The sequence below is a fragment of the Corvus cornix genome, chromosome 4A, assembly GCF_000738735.6.
Source record: "Corvus cornix cornix isolate S_Up_H32 chromosome 4A, ASM73873v5, whole genome shotgun sequence".
Taxonomy (NCBI): domain Eukaryota; kingdom Metazoa; phylum Chordata; class Aves; order Passeriformes; family Corvidae; genus Corvus; species Corvus cornix.
This window is the reverse complement of record NC_047058.1, coordinates 1,719,475-1,738,878: the sequence shown is the minus strand read 5'-3', so window position 1 is coordinate 1,738,878 and position 19,404 is coordinate 1,719,475. Positions and strand designations below refer to the sequence as shown.

General features: G+C 55.4%; 1 long non-coding RNA gene across 1 annotated transcript; it reads right to left on the bottom strand.

Annotated features, from left to right (window-relative positions):
- Nucleotides 1-2,871: 2,871 nt before the first annotated feature.
- On the bottom strand, nt 2,872-8,999 carry LOC109145021. The gene is made up of 3 exons (XR_002046143.3): nt 8,920-8,999; nt 7,994-8,081; nt 2,872-3,234 (listed from the first exon to the last, which is right to left on the bottom strand). It is a non-coding gene; the product is annotated as an uncharacterized LOC109145021 (long non-coding RNA).
- Nucleotides 9,000-19,404: the final 10,405 nt, after the last annotated feature.

Here is a 19,404-nt window from a genome sequence, read left to right as displayed (position 1 = left end):
CCTGCTGTGCCCGTGAGGGGCTGCTCAGGGGCCGGGGAGCACCGCAGTGCCCGGGAGCTGCAGGTGGGGTGGGCGGTGGAGAGGGGACAAAAGGCAGCTCGTGTGAAGGTGGGGACTCTGAACAGTGCCTTAAATCCCCTCGTGTTACTCACAGCTCAGATGGCACCAGAGGCAAATACCAGCCCATGAATGCAGCTTTATTTGTCATTTGGAAAGGTAAAGTCTTTGTCTCTGCAGCCAGAGATCCCAGAGGTAGCAAGGAGTGTTGACTTTGCTCCCAACGGGAACGAGCTCTTCTCCAGATAACTCCAGAAATAACAGTGACAGATGATCCTGACCACTCCAGGAGATCAGTGCGGGTTCTCCCTTTTCCCTACGCACTTGTCCCTCTTTGTCCAGGCCAGGCACAGGAGGTGACAGGAGCAGTTGTGGTGGCTGTGGTGGCAGAAGGTGCCCGGCTCCAAGGCTGCTGTGGGTGATGCTTTCTCCATCCTTGCTGTCTGCTGCCTGAATCCCCCGGCTCTGTTCAGCTCTTACAGTTCCTCCTTCCCAGGAAGAGCCGGTCGGCTGTTCCCAGTCCTGCATCTCCACTGTTCCTGGAGAGACGGAAAGTGCCGGGGAGCTGCTGTTGTGCGCAGGCTGGAGCAGCCGGAGGCATTCTGCTCCTCCGTGCTCTGCCCCGCGGGTCCTGCTCCTCGTGTGAGCGCTTGTACCGCCTGAAAGGAGCCTCAGGGCTGCTGCGCTCCCACGTCTCGTCTCGCTGTGGTCTGGTTAAGGCAGAGCAGTGAGGTTCAGGTCTGATAGCAGTGAGCCTCCTTGTGCACTCCGGGCGCAGAGGGGCCCATCCCAGGGGGTCCTGCAGCCACCCCCCACCCAGTTTGTGTGGTGTGAGAGGCTGCAAAACCCTCCTCTCCTTATGAGCACCTGCAGAGCTGCTCTGCAGAGCCAAGATGACTCCCAGTGTCCCTCGACCAGCTCTGGAGGGCCTGGAGGCACTTGCTCCCGCTCATGAGTGCTTCCATGGAAAGGCAGCTCAGGGCGTTTTCCTGCTGCCCCAGGGCACTCGGCACTGCCCATGACGGCATCTTGGGTTCTGCGGGATCCAGTGAAGCCCAACAGTCCCTGTCAGCTTTAAGGGTTCATGAGCCCTTCCCATGCCTCCGGGAGCCCAGGCTGAGACAGGAGGAAGGGCCAGTGGATGTAAATTATTGGGAGCTCTGCTGGCTCCATTCTGTGGCACACAAACCCCTTGGCTTCCCCCAGCCATAGATGAGCAGCAGCTCCCCCAGCACTGGTTCTGCTCTGCTCATGCTGGGAGAGAAGGAAAGTCTGGGAGGTGTCTGTGCAGAAAAATCTCCATGTCGATGTGTGAGCTGATATATAGATCCAGATATGCGTGTTCATAAAAATGTTCTGCAGAAGCCAATACTGGATCCAGCACAACCTCCAAGTGTTAATCGTAATAAATGGGAAAGGGACATAAATCGAAATAAGTGGGAAATGGCTGTTAATAAAGAGGTGTTGTGCTGCTGGAGGGATGAAAGGTGGTGAGCAGAGCTCCACTCTCCAGCCCCCTCCTCCACCCTTTCCTGAGCCCGCAGCCTCCCAGGGCTGCCCCACTGCTGCTTCTGCAGCTCTTGCAAGGCCCTCATTGCCCAGTTCCCCCCAGGACCCTGCCCCAGGGTGGGTGGATGTGCCCCCAGCCTTCCCTAGGACAGGGCAGTGAGAGGGAGCAGGGCCAAGAGCTGCCAGAGATGGCTGGAACACCTCAGGCAACCCAAGTACCCTGCTCTTGTGAGCTACAGCCATCACCCCATGGTTCCTAAAGACTCTCCAGGCACTCGTTGAGGATCACTCACCTGGAATTCCCTTGGCTGTCAGGGACCACGGCCCCAGTGCCAGGGGACTGTGCCTCATCCGTCTGGTTAAACGCTGGGAGGGCCTGTGGTGTTTGCTGCTCAACCCACAGTGAGATGGGGAGGGAGTCTGAGCCTTGTTTGAGTCCTGGCCATGCCATGGGGAGAGGGGGCCTGGGGACAGACACCCCATTCCATTGGTAGGGAGTAATTTTAGAACTTCCCCCATTCCCTGCTAATGCAGTGCAACCAGTGCCTTTCCCTTTTTCCCGTTTCAGGTCCATAAAACAGGCGCTGACAGAATTATTTGACAGGCTGGAGGCAGCAGCCCCGGGCTGGCTGGGTGGCCCCATGATGCTGGGCTGTCCTGCCCTGTGTCCCCCATGGCCCCACAATGCCAGACTGTCCTGCCCCATGACCCTCACAGCTCCCACAGCCCTGTAGCTCCCCTGTTGTGGAGCACAAGGAATGGATGCCTTGCTCTGCGATAGAGGAACGTGTGATTTTATCACCCTTCACAGCATTTTGCCCTGGCAGCTTGTCACCAGCCAGGCTGCTAAAATTCCCTGGAAAGAGGAGGGATTCGTGGCACATTACCGTTTATAGGATGGTGCTTTAACCCCAAGGCCACCCCAGCCCCATGCAGTCGCTCACTCGTGTCTGGGCTGTCCTCAGGCTCTGCCACATCCTTCTGCTTGGGAAAGGGACGAGGAGGGGGATGGGGCCAGGGAAGGGGAACTTTTGACCACCTGTGCCACAGCTCACTGGTGCCAAGTGCCAGCAGGAGCCGGGTGTCCGTCCTACCCCTTCCCCAGACTTTTTGGGGGAGCAAGAACAGGGCATGGAGGGTGGGAGCTGCAGGGATTGCAGTGCCTTTTCCTGCCTCTTCCCTTACATCCCCTCCCACCATCAAGGAGGGGCAGCAACAGGGGAGCTCAGTGGAATGGCATCAGAAGGGGAGGGGAACCCTCGGAGATGTTGAAGCAAGTCAGGAATGAGGATGCACTTGTGGAAATCCAGCGTGTCACTTCGTATATTTGACCACACCAATTCCCAATAAAAGAAAACCCAAGCTCATTACACAGAAACATCAAACCAGCCAAGATAATTATCTCTAATTAGTGCTAATTTAAAAGCGAGGTCTGTTCTAGAGCTGAATTGTTGCATATTTCATTAGTTCATTAGATGCTGAGCAGACAATGCAGATAAGAGGATCAGTTCACTGGGATGATATAAATTTCATCCTCCCTTCACTGCAAAGAGCTTGGGGGTCCGTGTTCACAGCACACACCATGTGCTGGGCCACCGAGCCCAGACAGCCCCCCCGGATCACTCTGTGCTTCATCCTCTGGGGAGGGTTCGTGGAACGCTGCGTTAACTGCAGAAATTAAAAAGAGAGTCAGAGAGAAACAAGCAGTTTGTCAGTCAATGTTGTCATCTCACTGTCTCCACCAATATCAATCAAATCATTCTGGGTCTCCTTCAGTGCCTGAGTGGGGAGGAAAATTGTTGGGCCCTTCAGATTCACCCTTGGGAAAAGGAGAAGCCTCCAAAGTGGGGAGCGGGTTCCAGTGAGGATGTGTCTTGGGCTGTCCCATGCTCCCACAGGCAGCAGAGAGGGGGCAGAGTGGTATCCTAGGGTGAAGTATGCCCCATGTCACCTTCAGTGAACTGTCACCCCCTTTTCCATCTCTCCTCCATCCCCTTTTCTCTCTTCTCCACACCCTTTTCCATCTCTTCTTCACCCCTTTTCCACCTCTTCTCTGCCTCCTTTTCCATTTCTTCTCCATCCCCTCTCCTCTCTCCTCCATCCCACAGAACAGTGGAGGTTCCAGTGCAGCAGAGCTGTGCATCCTCTGGTGTCATAGCCATGAATTCCAGCTGTCCCCTGAAGAGCCTCTGGAGGAGCCAGTGCCGAGATGCGTCTGCCCTTTCCAGCTCCGGCACCCTCATCCCCAGCTCAGCTCCCATCCCTGACCCTTTTCCCTCCTGCCACAGCCCTGCCTGGCCCCGGGAAGCCACTACTGATGAGATGAAGAGCAAAACTGGGCACTTGAGTGGTGATGTGTGAGCAGGAATAAAGGATTTGGCTTTCAGATGTGCTCCAAGATTGCAGAAAAGTAACCCTTCTGTGGGTGGAAACAGGAAAACAGCCCCTCTCTGCACACTGCAGAGTTTTAGTCAGATTAACCCAAATTTGTGCCTCTTTCAGCTGTAACTGCCAGTGGGGCCTGGGCCTGGCTCAGAGCAAGATTTTGTCAAGTGAAAGGCAGGAGAAGTTTTAATCCTGGAGAAGTTCCTGAGCACAATCCCGGTAATTGAGGGAAGTTTCTGCAGGTGTTTGAAGCTATAATTAATCTCTGAGAAAGAGAGGAGAGCTTCGCGTCCTTTGAAGGAGCAAACCTGGGAGCTTTAGAGCATTTCAGAAGGGAAAATTGAACAGGGATGAGCTATGCAAAGCGAAGAAGAGTTACAGATGTCAGCTTTGGGAAATGAGAAGCTGGGCTGGGGGGGGACAGTGGAAACCCCCTCCCAGGACCTGGGGTGAGGGAGCCCAGAGCAGGAGTGCAGGAGGGGAAGGGGTTGTAATGAGGGCAACTGGATCACTCCGAAGTACCTGTGATCAGCACATTCCAGGCATCGGAGCCAAAGCCCAGACCTGCTTAGTGAGGTTCCTGATGCCGAAATGCTGCTTGTTTTCCAAAGGGCTGCTGGAGAGGCTGGAGATGGCCAGGGGAGTGCACACACGGCAGTGACAGGAGAGAGCAGAGTGTCAGTGGGAGCAGCAGCAAAGAGCCCGGGTACAGCACCCGGCAGGATCAATTAGTTAATGGCTGCTTCTCCAGACAGGGAATGGTGATTTAATGAACGCAAAACTGATTTACTGATTACTCAGGAAGCTCGCCTTGCTAAGGAGACAGCTCATTCCTGCCTGGTCCCTGCTCTCCCTCACTGCCAGCTGGGCCAAAGGGCAGGAATCTGGGGAGCAGGAGCTCAGGGAACTGGCACAGGAACAGGCTTGCTCATGTCTGAGCATCCTCTGAGCCCCATTTCCACAACACCATCCTGAAATCTGCCTTGTTTCTTCTGCTTTAACCATGTGTATTCCGAGGATGGAGTTGGAGATGCTGCATTCTGAGAAGTCACCACTGGTGAGGAGGTGCTGATGTTTGGGTTCATCTCTGAGATCTTGGGGAGGTTCTTTCCACAGAACCACTCTCCCAAACCATTCTCCAGCAGCATCTCCTGGCCTCACCTGCTCCAGATTCAGGAGAGCTTGAGGTGGATCTGGGAAGTGACCACACAACCTCCTGGCCAGGTGAGGTTGTCTGTGGTGCACATATTAGTGAGACCTCTCCCTGACCATCCTCCCACTGGTGGGTTCCTGCTGCCTCCACAGGACACAGTCCTGCCCAGTGGCCCAGGCAGCAAAGCTCAGGTTGTAGAGCCCTGGGCATAATGTTTGTAGGCCTAATACAAAAAACAACCTCAGAGTAGTTCAAAATGCGGGTCTGGTTGGTGCTGTGCCCTACCTGCAGACCCCCCAGCTCTGGGTCTCCCTGGCCCCCTTGGTCTTCCTCTCCCCCAGGGAATGGTGCAGGCCCCTCTGTTATTCCTCACTGTGTCTCCTCAACTGCCTCCAGAAGGAATGTTTGGATTTCATGCTCAATATTCTGGATGCAAGCCGAACATCAAAACCTCAGCAGGGTGCCTGGGAGCATCTGAGGGAGAATATCAGAGGAGTCTGTTTCTACAAAGGAAAAGAAACCAACAAAGCCTCTGTTTGGGGATGTTTTTTTCATCCTCGGCTGTACATACAAATAATAACTTTAGACATGGGGGTTTTTATTATTATCACCCTTCCTGATATCAATCTCTCTTTTTCATTATAATAAATATTGATTTGTGCTGTTAGAAAATGACTTTCCCAATCAGCTGCTGATCTTCCCGCAGGCACAGCGATGGGGATGAGGACAGTGGGATCATCATTCCAGGAGCAAACATCCTGCTTGTGCCCCCTTCCCTGCCAGCAGCACCAGGGGGTGCAGCTGAGGGGCAAAGGGGACCATGAGTGACGTTTGGGCTCCTCTGGATGGAGGCAGCTGTGACCTGCTGTGGTGGGGGATGGCTAAAACAGCCGCCCAAAATCCCACTTCTCCCTTCTCTCTCCTGCCACAAGGCAGGACAAACACCTTCATAAACCACTAATGACAGCTTTTCTTGTCAGTGAACATTTTCTTACTCCCAGGTATCTTCAGGGCTCTGGCCTCATTCCTCTGCTGTGTCTGTATCATTCCCAGCACAGCTCTGGGGCCACATTAATTCTCTTCTACGTGGAATTTGTTTTGTGCCTGCAGAAATGTGCTTGGGTTGGTGTAAGAACTGAAATAAAAATAGCTGCTTTCCCCAGAAGAGCTCTCTGGTTATCCAAGATGGATCAAACCCTGGAGCAAAGGGAAAGGTAACACCAGGGGCTGGATTGCAGAGTCAGCCCTCCCTGAGCATCCCAGTTCAGCTGTAACTCAGGATGGATTTAGAAATAGGGACAGCTGGGGGAGCTGGGGAAAGAGCATTGCTTGGGAAGAAAGCACCAGGCAGCTGAGAGGAGGAGGAGGAGGAAGAGCAGGAGGGGATGAAGGCAGTTGGAGCAGGGTATCACTGAGCACTGGCCTTGATCTGCATACAGGAGGAACCTGTGCCCTGCTCCACTGGGACAGCCATGGCCTTGTAAATGCCAAGAATCGTTTACAAAAGGTTGGAAAAGCCCATGGAGTCCAACTGTTCCCCAGCGCTGCCAAAGCCACCAGTAACCCGTGTCCCCAAGAGCCACATGTGGCTGTTAGATCCCTTCAGGGATGGGGACTCCACCACTGCCCTTGGACCCTGTGCCAGGGCTGGAACACTCTTTCCATGAAGGAAGTGTTCCTAATATCCAACTAAACCTCTCCTGGCTCAACTTGAGGCCATTCCCAGCACCACACACCCACAGAGCTGGTGGGACACTGCAGATGAGGCCCCTGTCACCAGGAGGGGGGACAGGAGAGTCCAGCCCCCTGTCTGCCAGGCCAGGCCCTGGCTGGGATGTGAGTGGGAAAATGCAATTTTCCAGCCCAGCAAACCCTGCACCACCTTTGCCGGAGGCTGGGGAGGAGGGAGAGTGAGGAGGGGGTTTGGCAGCCCGAAGATTTCCAGTCTCTGCTTGGCAGAGAACAGGCTTTGCCCTCGGATGTCAGAGCTCCCAGCCTGAACCATGAGTGCAGCCAAAATCATTTTCATGAGATATCAACAGGATCTACAGGAATAAAGGATAACAGTGTTTGCTTCTAATCCAGGGAGCCCGTTTGAGAGTGGAGCCTCGGCTTGGAGCACCTGCCAGCCCTGGAGCAAACCACAGGCAATTTCTGCTGGGGAACAAACCCACAACCTTCTTGTTTCACACCCTCTCTGTGCCCTCAGGCCCTCCCAAGCTACGCCTGAGCCTGGGGAGCCACGGAGAGGGAGGGAAAACAATCGTGTTGCATTTTAAGAAGTGATTTTTATCAGAAAGCTGCTATTTATCAGTTTTATTAAAGTGCCATCTCCCAGACTCTGGGGTCATGAGTTAATCTCAGCTTTCATTAACTAAAAACACACGTTTCTCACAGTGGGAGCTGAGAAGTTGGCTGAAGTGAGGAGAACCTGGCAATGATTTCTGCTTCCCAGGACCCTGTTTGGGGGGAAAGTTGCTCTGGAGGCTTTGCAGCTGATGGAACAGTGTTGGGCAATCATCTGGAGCTCCCAGAAAAGCTTTTGGGTGCTGTGCCAGGTGCTGGTGCCTGCCTGTCCTGCAGCACCCAAAGGGACATCACCCTGTCCCCTGGCCCAGGGCAGTGCCAGCCCTTGGTTGCTCCAGGTGAGTTCCCAGAGCCTGGGCAGAGCCATGCAGCTCCGAACAGATCCACTGGAGAAGTTTTTGCCCCGCCAGGAGCCCTCTGCCCATGCGGCATCGCGGCGGAAAGGCGGCCCCATGCCAGGGCCCCATCCCCGGCTCCCCGCCGGGCGGGAGCAGGATTTGCAGGCTGCTGACACGGACATCCTGCGTGGGCGAAGGAGGCTCTGCCGCGGAGCAGAGCCCTCCAGCAGCCGCTTTCACTCACAGATTTATTGGTGCTGCGAGGAAAACGAAACCATGTGGAGCCGCTGTGCAGAGCCGGGAAAGGAGCTCGTGGAGCAGACGGAAATTTCCTGAAAGGTGAATATGGCAGAGCATTAAAAGACAAATAAATACAAAAGCTTTGCTTTATTCCTCTGTCTCAGCTGTGCTCCAGCTTGCCCTAGAGCCCAGGGAATAGAGGAGCCCAAGACTTTACGGTGGATAAAAGGCCAGACCAGAGCTCCCTGCACCCCAAACACCCCCGTGTCCCCCAATGCCCACAGCCAGAGGCACATCCCATAACGGGCATTGATAGGGCAGCCTGCCCAGGTGGGATATCCCTACCCAGCCCCAGGGAGTCTGGGGTTGCTTTAGGAATGGCAGGGGGAAGGTTTATCTCCCCAGTATTTCTCTCCTGTTGCCCGCCTGGCAGCAGCCGGAATCTTCCTGGTGTATGCAGAGCACGGCTATTCCTGAGCACTGCCATGGGGTTTATCTCCAAGGTGTTCTCTCCTGGAAGTCATTGGGAAGCCAAATCTCCCCTCCCTGCAGCAAATCAGGAATGCTTGGCCAAAGATCCCTGGTCCTTCAGAGCCCCCGGCACTGCCAGGAAGGTGGGCATGTCCTGGCCCAGGTCCCTGGCCCTGGCACAGGGTGAGCTGCCCCGTGGTTCCCGTGCAGGGACGGTGTTTTTCCTGCACGTATCTCTCCCTGCTCCCATCCCCGCTCTCCAGCCTCTCCCCTGCCTGCCACATTGAGCCCAGATGTCTCCTTTAAAGGGGAACAGCAAAGTTTTGTTTAAAATAACACTATTTAAAAAAAAATACAGCCCTTCCAAGATGGCCAGCAATTAATCAACTCTCCATGCAAGCTCTGAACTTGCACACACATCTGAAAGCAAAGCCCGTGGAGCTGAGCTGCTCCGCTCACCTGCCAGTCCCCACCCTGGGATTTCGGGTGTCCCCTGCCAGGAGCCGATGGAGCCTCACTGAGCCGGACCCGGGTCCTGGCCCAGGCACAGCTCCAGGAGATGCAGAGGGAGGAGCTCCCCTGCTCCTGCATTCCTTAGAGTCAGAGCTTTAGATGCTTAACTGGGAAAACAGGGAGAGCTGGATGCCCTGCTTGCATGTTCCCCCCGTGCTCCGCTGCAGCAGGAATTTAAGGTGTGAAAAAATGAGAATTGGGTCTTTTTCCCTTATGCATCCCTGTGTGCCTCTCCTGTGTCCCCCCTAAACCAGCCCTGCACAGGCCATGGTGTGGGAGACAGCAGAGACCGGGTCCTGCAGGGCTGTCCCAGCTCCTCATCCTCATCCTCAAGGGGGAAGGCCCATGGCCCCATCTCAGCCCGGGATGGCTTCCCAAGCCCCAAATCTCTAAACAACTCCCTTCCCCCATGACCTGCTCCCTGTCCCCCCACCCGAGGTTTTCATTTATCAGGAGAATTATTAAAACAGCCATTTCTCAGCTGTCTAATGTTTCAAACCCTGCTCCCATTCATCTGATAAATATTTACAGAGCTTGACATTGTCTTCAGCTCATTCCCTTCTGCAGCAAACAATCCCTTCCCTTCTCCTGGGGCTCACGGAGCGGGACTGCCCACCCCAGCACAGCCAGGCCCATGTGCTCCCTCCTGCTGCTGTCCTCTGGGGAATGAGAGGGGGAATTGCCCACCCCTCCTTTGGAATCGCCTGCTGTCCCTCTGGCACGAGCCGTGGCATGGTGCCAGAGCTGCGGGGGTGCCTGGCTGGCACTGGCCGCCCTGACCTGGTCCAGCCCCATCGGTGTCACCAACTTTGCATCACCCCCCCAGAGCCACCGCCCTGACAGTGACAGCTATCCCGGGTTGCTCCAAGCCCCATCCCACCTTGCCTGGGACACTTCCAGGGATGGGGCAGCCACAGCTTCTCTGGGTACCCTGTGCCAGGGCCTCACCACCCTGGCTCAGCTGTTTCCCCTCTCAGAGCCGATTTTCTGTGGGGCACAGGGGTTTTGTCCCTTCACAGCTACTTCTGCTGCCCAACATCCCAATATCTGATTATTCTGCAGGCAAAGCAGCAGGCACACGAAGCTGGAGTGTTCATTTGTTAGACATCATGTAGAAGCCAAAATCCACAAGGTTTATCTGGTGAACTGTGACCCAGCTGAGCCCAGCCATGACCACAAGGAGCCCCGTGGGATCACTTCACAGCCCCGATCTTGACCAGACTTCACCCAGGAGCCCACCCCAACCTGTCCTTTGACTGCCAGCGGCTCCACAGGCGTCACCTCCAGCCAACAGCAGCTCCTGTCATCCCCCATGGTCATTAACTTCAGACAACACCCCCACACCCTCCCATCCCTCGCTGGCACTCAGAGCCTGCTCAGCCCGTGAGTGACAGGGAACACGGCGGCGGTGGCAGCAAAGCCATCAAGTGACACAGCTTTAGCTGCAGCTGGGGCTTTGCAGCACTGTAGTGATGTCTCACTGCTCTGCTGCACTGATCCTGTTCAACGCCAATTGAAACCCTGATCACAAAAGAGCCCAGCCCGAGATTCCAGCCCGAGGAGCGATGGATGGCAGGAAAGGGAGATCTGCAGCCTGCCCTTCACTGCAGTGCCGTGGAGAGCAATGAAAGAGGCCTTTTTATCTATCACCTCCTCTCCCCAGGCCAAAACAGGCCCTGCATTAACCTCCAGGGCTTCCCCAGCCTAAATTTAAGCAGCTCAAGGCTTCCAGCACTCCCTTTAGGATACTGCTCTGCAGCCTATGGAGCTGCTCTGCTCTATGCAGTTTCCCTGGGAGTCAGCCTAAATACTTCATTTCTTCCCCCTTTGTCCTAATTAGAGCTAGCAAAGTAATGAGAACATTATTTACAAATTATTTGAAGCTGAGGTTTGCACACAGATTTCCGAGCAGACAGAACACGTTTGCAGGAAGCACGTGTGCCACACTCAGTGTGTGACATCCACTTATCACCCACCTCGACCCATTCGAGTTCACTCCCCAAGGACCTTCCCAAGCCATTGGGTGCTCACAGCCTTCCAGCCCTCAGACAAACCCTCAGAAATGCCTTTTCCACCCTCTGGAGGCCGAAACATCAACTCGAGCACGGGGTGACACTGCAGGGTAACTGCCTCCCGTGGGGTGATGGCCCGGGGCAGCCTCAGGACACACAGGCTCCTTGCCATGCACCAAGCACGGGGCTTTTTGGGAGCTGCTCTGTCCTAGGATGTGTCTGGAGCTAAATCTCCTCTGCCCCTGGTCCCTTGATGCTCCCCCCAGCCAAACTCTGCCAGAGGAAGGGTCCCTGCCTGCCTGGGAGCCACCTCCAGCAGGACACTGACAGCAGAGCCGGAATGCTCCAGGGTATACAGTCTCTGTCACAGAAAAAAGCCTTCAGAAGAGGCCGAGCAGGATATGAACACATTGCAATCCCCCACGTGCTGCCCTAGAGTGGAGAGGGTCTGTGGAGACTCCAGTTTTAAGCCCCCCTTTCAAAGGCTTTTATTACAGACTTAGTCATAAAACTCTGCCTGGGGCGGATTTGGCACTCGGGGCCTCGGCCCGGAAGCCAAACCCTTTTCATTTTTTAATAACATTTCATGAAAATCCATTTGGCCCTTTGTAACTTGGACAGGTGGGAAAACAATAGAGGCTTCTACTCCCAGCCCCTCGCGCCAGCCCGGCCGCTCTCCCAGCGGGCTGGGGGCTGCTCCCTGCCCCGGGACCCTCAGGACCCCACAGCCACAGCCAGGGGTGGGACAGGGCTGTGGTGTCAGGGACGCTTTGGCAAAGCCCCGAATTACTGAGGGGTGTGTGAGAGCTGCACATCCATCCCAGTCTCCAGGTCCGTCTGCTGGAGGCTGGGGATGTTTTATCCACCCTAGAGCTGAGCAGAGGGGTTGCTGTTGCCCCCCATTGCCTTGCCCAGGACCGGAGCCCCTGGCACTGCCAGCACCAGGGAAGCCCTGTGCCTGTCCCCAGCTGGGTACTCACATGTCCCTCAAGCCCTTCCCTCTGAGCCAGCACCTGGATACTCCAACTACCCATCACTCCAGAGCCACTGTCACCCTAAAGCCACCACCACGTTAGAGCCACTGTCACCAACGCTGGAGGTGCCGTTCTGGGGAGGGATGTAAAACCTGAGCGGGAGGGCGACGTCAGCCTCGGAGCCGTGTGCGAGGGGCTCCTGGCGTCGGGCTCTATTTGTACAGCTTGTACCTTAATGCTCCCAAAGTTTAGATGATCAGGAGTGACCAGCAGCTCTGCAGGGAAGAACACGACAGGTTTAGCACAGCCAGTGTGAGCTGAGCCCTCGGGGGGGCCAAAAGCCCCGGCCCACGAGCTCTCAGTGCAGCACGACAGAGCCTAGGTCTGTCCCAGGGACAGCGGGAGGGCACAGCCTGGGGACCAAGGGACAAGCTGTGCCTGCTCCCTGCACCCAGAACAGGGATGCAGCAGCCCTGGTAGCTGGGCAGAGGGGTCTGAGGGCACAGGAGTGCCCATGCACCCCGTGCTGTGGGCTCAGTGCCTCGCAGAGGAGCAGTTTCCCTGGCCAGGCAGAGGCAAACAGCCCCCCACCACCCCCCATGTCACTAGAGTCCCCTCCTTGGAGGGCTGCAGGGGCAGTTTAACACCAGATCCATGTTTGAAAGGTTGGAGTTATGAGTCTGTCAGCATTTCCATTACAGGCCCTGATTAATCTGGGGGTACGGGGCAGGGTTAGGAGTTGTCATTCCAGATGTGAATATTTGCTTTAATTCCCCTAAAAAAAAAAAGGGGGGGGGGTGGTTTAAATCCTTTAACTTTGTGTTTTCCCTTTCAAAGGAAGGAAAATATGCGCCGTCTGGGTCTGTTTTGTTTTTGCTGCAGAGCTCCAAATGCTGTTTGCCAGGTTCATGGCCATGAGGGCTTTCACTCGAGCTGGGATCGCCTCTGTCCTTTATGGAGTCGACACTTTTTTATCAGGGAGTCCTAATCGGGGGATCTCCCTGGAAACAGCCCAGGTGTACAGGAAGGGACTGCTGAGCCTCTTGGGGTGACGCTGAGGCAGTGGGTACCTGTTCCCATAGAACAGCCTGCAACTGGAAGAGGTAGGTTTGGATGGGATATTGGGAAAAAATCCTTCCCTCTGAGGGTGGTGAGGCCCTGGGACAGGGTGCCCAGAGAAGCTGTGCCTGCCCCACCTCTGGAAGTGCTCAAAGCCAGGTTGGACGGGACTTGGAGCAAGTCCCCTCATGGCAGGGGGGTGGAAGAAGATGAGCTTTAAGGTCCCTTCCAATCCAAACTGTTCTGGGATTCGATGATTCCCACCGTTGGATGGAGGCAGTGTGCTGGCAGCTGAGAGCATGCGTGCTCTGGCAATACAGCCAAGGCCAGAAAAAGGATCTAAACCCTGTGGAGGGGGCTCTCTCCAGGCTGCTCCATTTCCCCCGGCTCTCGTGCACATTGGATCCCACTCCCAGCCACGTGCTGCAGCAGGACTGGAGGAAGGCTCCCAGCTGCCATCCCTCCCACCTCCGCTGCTTGGAAACATCACTGAGAGCTGGTGGGCTCAGGATGCAAGAAATGGGCCCAGAGCTCTGCAGAGACAAGCCCATAACACCAGCACTGGCTGCAGCTGCGTGGGGAGGTGGGGGCTGTGCCATGGCCAGGGCCCTTTTATTGCCATCTTTTCACTCAAGAATCTGCCTGGCAGCTTTTCAGCTCCTTGCAGAGACATGGTTGCTGCTGCTGCTGCCAGCAGAAGACCCACAAATAAACTCCCCATTAATGCTGACTTGTATCAAAGTTGGTATCAGCGTTTTGCAGCGAGGGCTGAAGGAGCTGCATCTGCTCACACAGCCTTGGGGGGCTCTGGGACCAGCAGGGAGCACAGAGCTGCCAGTGGAGCCCAGTGCCAGCCCCAGCTTCCCTTGTTCCACTCCCTCCCTCTGTGACACGGTGGGTAGAGGAGTCAGAGGCAAGTCAGAGCTGGAGAACCAGGGTATCCCGAGGAATACAGAGCTGGGAGTGAGAGCAGCTGACAGCAGACCCTAAAACTTTGCTATTTGTAGGGGCCATTTAACAAATAGCTCTACAAACAATGGCACTGTAAAGTGTGTGGCCGTGCAGGGTCCTGCATCCCCAAAAACCCACAGCATCATAGTTCCCAGGCGTAACCCCCACAGTAACATCCGTCCCACAGGCAGTGTCTGTGCTTGTGAGGATCTGTGGGGACCCTCCCTGCCACCAGCTCCTCGCATCACACATGTGCTCCTGCCCCGTTCACGTGTGCACAACTGGCTGACTTTCTTCCCAGGGAAACTCATGTTTCCTCATGAGGGACAATAGATTAATTGCTGACATAAAGAAAAACAGCAGGAAGAGCACAGTTAAAAACCCGAGAGTGATCAAGGGGAAGGAAAGCCTGTGCAAACACGGGGTATCTCTGGCAGATCTGGTGCTGCCCCTGAGCCCAAAGGGCTGCTCCTCAGCCTCTGTTTGCTGAAGGTCCCGGGGGAGCAGCAGCAGCGGGAGCCCATGTTCCAGCAGGGAATGCTGATAGATACGGGGCTGCCGGGTGAAGGCAGGGAGAACTCACCTTGCCCTGGGGACACGAGCATGCAGTGCCCACACCCACCTGCTGCTGTGCCACGGGGGCTGTTCCCCACCTCACTCTGGTCCCTGACCCCTGTTCCCAGCCCCTATCCATGATCGCTGACCCCTGCTCCCAGCCCCTATCCTGGGCACTCCTCTGCCCCTCTTCCCTGCAGGTGCTCAGCAGCCTAAACCCCAACATTCTAGCTCTGCACCCTCCCAAGTGCCAAAGCAACTCAAAGCTGATCCTCACAGCTCTGGAAAATCATTCCTCTGGTCTCTATGACTTGATGCAATTTAGGAGCCTGACTGTGGGAACTAAAGGTCCAGGTACCATCATCCCCAGCTCCCGGCCAGGGGATATGGCTACAGCTGATGCCACACTCAGTGAGTGCCTGGAAGAGAAGTCCAGTGGAGAAGTGGGAATGGCTCTCGGGATCAGCACAGGGAGCACAGGGAGCGCTGGGCCACAGAGTGCTTGTTCTGCACTCTGGAAATTAATACCTGGGTTCTTCGTGGGGAAACAGAGATGGGATCAGGTCACCTCCTTGTTTTGGGGGCAGCCGCAGAGAAAAGGGGCGAGGTAACAGGACATTGAGGGCTGATGGGGCTTCCTGTCCTCCATCCTCCCCCAGCATCAGGGTGTGAGCACAGACCCACATGGAATGTTCTGATCAGGTCTTGGAAAACCTGCCTGGAAGGTGGTGCTGCGTGCAGTGACAGGCTGCTGCCTTTTCCCATCTTTCCTTCCTCTTTTCTGCTGTTTTTCCATGTTTTTGCTGTCACAGCTCAGAGTGTGGGGAACAGATGGAGGTGGAAAAGGGTGATGGGGAGGGGGCTTCTTGGTGCAGATGAAATTAGTCATGAAAACACAGTCAGCATGTGTCTTCGCACGTCAGCCTGCAGTAACTGTGTGGGGGTTTATGCTTCCCAAATGAGGTTGGGAAGTGGACAAATAATTGTTCCAGGGTTTGGTTTAGTTAATTGATTTTTTTATTTTTTTTCCAGCGAATTCGCACAATGTGGGAAGCTGGAGCAGCGGCCACATGAAAGAACCCCCAGCGAGAGCAGCACCGCAGCCCCGGGTGGGGGAAACCCACGCCAGGCTCCTCTGCGAGCCATCCGTCCTCAAGGGCTGTGGTGCCACGGGATGGGCAGCACAGGGCAGTCCCTCTGCCACCCCCAGCTGCCCCGCGCTGCCGGCACCACGGCGATGGCCCGGGGTTGTGGCGTGTCCTGGTGTGAGCAGGACCATCTGTCAGCCCCGGCTCCCTGGGATGTAGTTGTGACCGCCCGGAGAAGCCCATTAATTAGCGGGCAGCCCGGGCTGTCGGAGCTGCCGGCCGGGCAGCGCGGGGAGGAGGAGGCACCAGCCAGGGAGAGAAAACGGGTCATTTTTCAAAGTGATGAATGGGAGGAAAAGAAAGTGGAAAGGCGGACAAGGGGAAGAGAAGGGAACTGATTTCCAGATAAAGTTTTCAGGACACTTAAATAAACATCTCAGCCGGTGGAGCAGGGGTGGGGGCGCGGGGGACGTGTGTGAACTGGGAAGCGCAGGGAGCACTTCAGCGGGACACTTCAAATAAACAGCATTTTAAACCACGTGTGCTCTCCCTCCTGGGGGTTTTCCTCCGAGATTCCCTCTCTGCAATTCCCCCTGTGTCTTCAGCTTGGCCCAAAGCCTGACAGCATTTCTAGTGCTACTTTGCCCCTTTAGCAAGATGGGTCCAGGGAAGGGGGACCCTTGCCATGGCTGAGAGGTCTCTCCTTGCTCCCAGCCCTCCTCCCTGGTGTGGAGAAGGGTGGCTGTGGATCCCTGGGACCTCATTCCTGGAGGAGGAGGAGCGGAGGAGGCAAAGCCATCATGCCCATCACACTCCGCTCTGTCCTGCTGCCTCCTCTTCCTCCCGTCAAGAACAAAAGAGCAAAGAAGGGAGAGCAGGAATTGCTGAGCCATTAAAATCAAAAATGAAAGCCCATCAATGAATTAATACAGCATTAAATGTTAATAATTAGGGGATCATAAACATTTATGGGAACAGATTAAAGCCAAGTTCTGCTCCATTAAGTTGCCTCATGTGGGCTCTGCTTCCCACCCACCTCAAAGGAGAAAGAGCCACAACAGGAGAGAGGCCCTGGAGGTGCTCAGTGCTCCGGCGGTCCCAGCAGCTCCAGCCCTTCCAGCTGCCCCAGGGGCATCCCTGGGAGCAGGGATGGTGGATCCGAGGGACAATGTGCTCTTCGGTGGGATTAGCTCCGAGAAGCAGAGCCGTGTGTGCCGAGAGCCCGGCGGCGCCAGGGGAGCACCGTGGGATGCAGTGATCACCCCAAGATGGGGATGTTCACAGTGGAAATTACATGGTTTGAACATCTGAGGGGTGATAGCAGCACGCTTAATCACCCACGCTGAGCCCAGTGTTGTTCATTCAGATTATTTAGGAAGTATTTGGAGTCAGGAGAGTTGGGATGAGGTGGTTAAACACGAAACACAGACAGTGTCCCCTGCGCTACATTTGCCTCTGAGCCCTTCTGCTGTGTGTCCCTGCTGGAGTTAAAGAGATGGGAGGTTTCTACCCCACAGAGAAAAAAAATGTTTTATTTTTATCATTTAAGTCTTTGTTTCTTGGGGGAAATTTTCTAGTTTTTTCAGTGACGGGATCTTTAAGGACCACTTTTTTTCCTAATAATATTTTTTAATGCTGAACCTTTTCTGAAAATACGGTTTTTCTAGCACTTTCATTTACCAAAAAACCCACTAAATTTTTTGTCAACAGCAAAAACAAAAAAAAAAATCATTTTTCAGTAAAACACTCTTGAAATAAAGGAATGTCAGTAGCTCCAAGGGCTCTGCAGGGCTGCCTCTGCCAGATCTGATTTACCTATCACTGCTTGCTGCTTCTCTTACCAAAATAACCACTTCCAAGCTTGTGGTGGGATCACAGGAGGAGCAGGAGGGATCTGTCAGCCATCCCTGCACTGCTGGGAACAGCTCCCGGTGATTCCAGTCAGAGCTGGCAGTGAGAGTATCCCTGGCTCTGTGATGTTTGGGGGGACCAGGGCAGCTCTGGCAATTCCCATGAATTCCCGGCCATGAGGAAGCAACTGGGGAAGGAGGAAGGTTCCCCACACTGACACAGCTGGAAAACATCCCAGCTTTGGACTGAGGCCACGCTGGTGGGAAGCTGGGTGTGATGCAGGAGCAGCCAGACTCTGGGCTGCTGGAGATGGGCAGCTGTGCCCATTTCGTGGGAGCCTGGTCCTGCCCACAGGGCTGTCCCTGTCCTGGCAGGGATTGCAGTGGGCAGCCAGACCAGCCCTTTGCTTCATTGCTTGGGAAAAGCCCCATATGCAGCTGGAGCACTGCGGGGCTGTGTGTCCGTGGGCAAGCAGCAGGCAGGGAACACATCTGGGCCCCCCAGAGCCCATCCCAGTGGGATGATGTTGTTGTTGGCTGTGCCAGGGGCTGGGGGTCCACGGCAGCGGGGGCCCTTTTCAATCGAAAGCTTCCTGCTGGGGACCCTTCAAGGGCAGCCCTTGTAGCAGATCTAATTATACAAACAATTTTGTTCTGCTTCTCCAAATAAACACAGTGAGGTCTGCGGGACATGGCACGACGGGAAATTAGAATGGAGAACACTTGCTAATGGGCTCCTTAGCTGCAGGGGTAAACAGATTATTTGAAAAGGCCCCGGCCCCTCCGACAGATCCACTCGCTCCACTCCCCTCTCCTCCCACCCCTTGCTCCCCCCTGTTGCACCAAATATTAACCAAGCTTGCAATTTAATCAGATCTCTGAACTGTGAAAGGAGACTTCTGGAGATTCGATTTCAAGGCTTTTCCCTGTTAAGATTTGCATTGAGAAAATTAGATTAAAATCCTGCATGGAAAAAGGGTCTGGAGTCGGGGAGCGGGCATGGAGAGGACCGGGGAGGAGGAGAGCGGGCACAGAGGGGACCTCAAGTCTGGCTGATGAGTCAGGAGGTGGCTGGCAATGGAGTGAGACAGGGGATGCCCTTCCCTCCCCAGTACCCAAAGTTTTGGGCACAACCCTCCCACTGCTCCCCCGTACTCTGGCTGGGAGATGGTCCAGATCACCTCATATAGAAAAGTAGCTTATTTGGGGCTGGGAATGGGTAATGCCAGGAATGGGCCTGGGAATGGGGCTGGGAATGGGGCTTGGAATGGGTGATGCCAGGAATGGGGCTGGGAATGGGTCTGGGAATAGGGCTGGGAATGGGTGATGCCAGGAATGGGGCTGGGAATGGGGGACACCATTGGCATCCAAGGATGAGAATCCCTCGGTGCCAGTGAAATGGGAGATCATAATCCTGTCCCCAGCACAGCTGCTCCCAGTGTTGGAGCTGAGCTCCCGGCAGAGCCGTGCCCTTGGGACCTGTGGCACTACCGGCTGCTGGTGCCGGGATGCTGTGGCTGAGCCGGGGGCCCTGGTGTGGTGCCCAGCAGCGCCGGTGGCACAGGGTGTCCGTGGCCCTCCCACCATGTGCACACTTTAATGGGGTCTATCAACACCCACCACCCCAGCACCTGATTAGAGCCAGAGTCCTGCGAGGGTGCCTTGGCAAGAGCAGCTCTTGGCCCGGACCTTGCTTTCATTCCTGCTCCGTGGAATTTCTAATTGTATCAAACTGAAGAGTTGATTGCTCTGCCGGCCCATCCCAGCCCTGGCAGCCCCAGGATGCAGGAGGGCTGCTCCCATCCTGGGCTGCAGGACAGAGCACTGCGCCAGAGCAGGGCCAAGGGCCTCCCCTGGGATCGGGGGATCCTAGAGCTGCCATTGGAGCCTCCACGTGGGAAATCATCCTGTTGTGTACAAGCTTCCTTGGCCAGCTACTCCA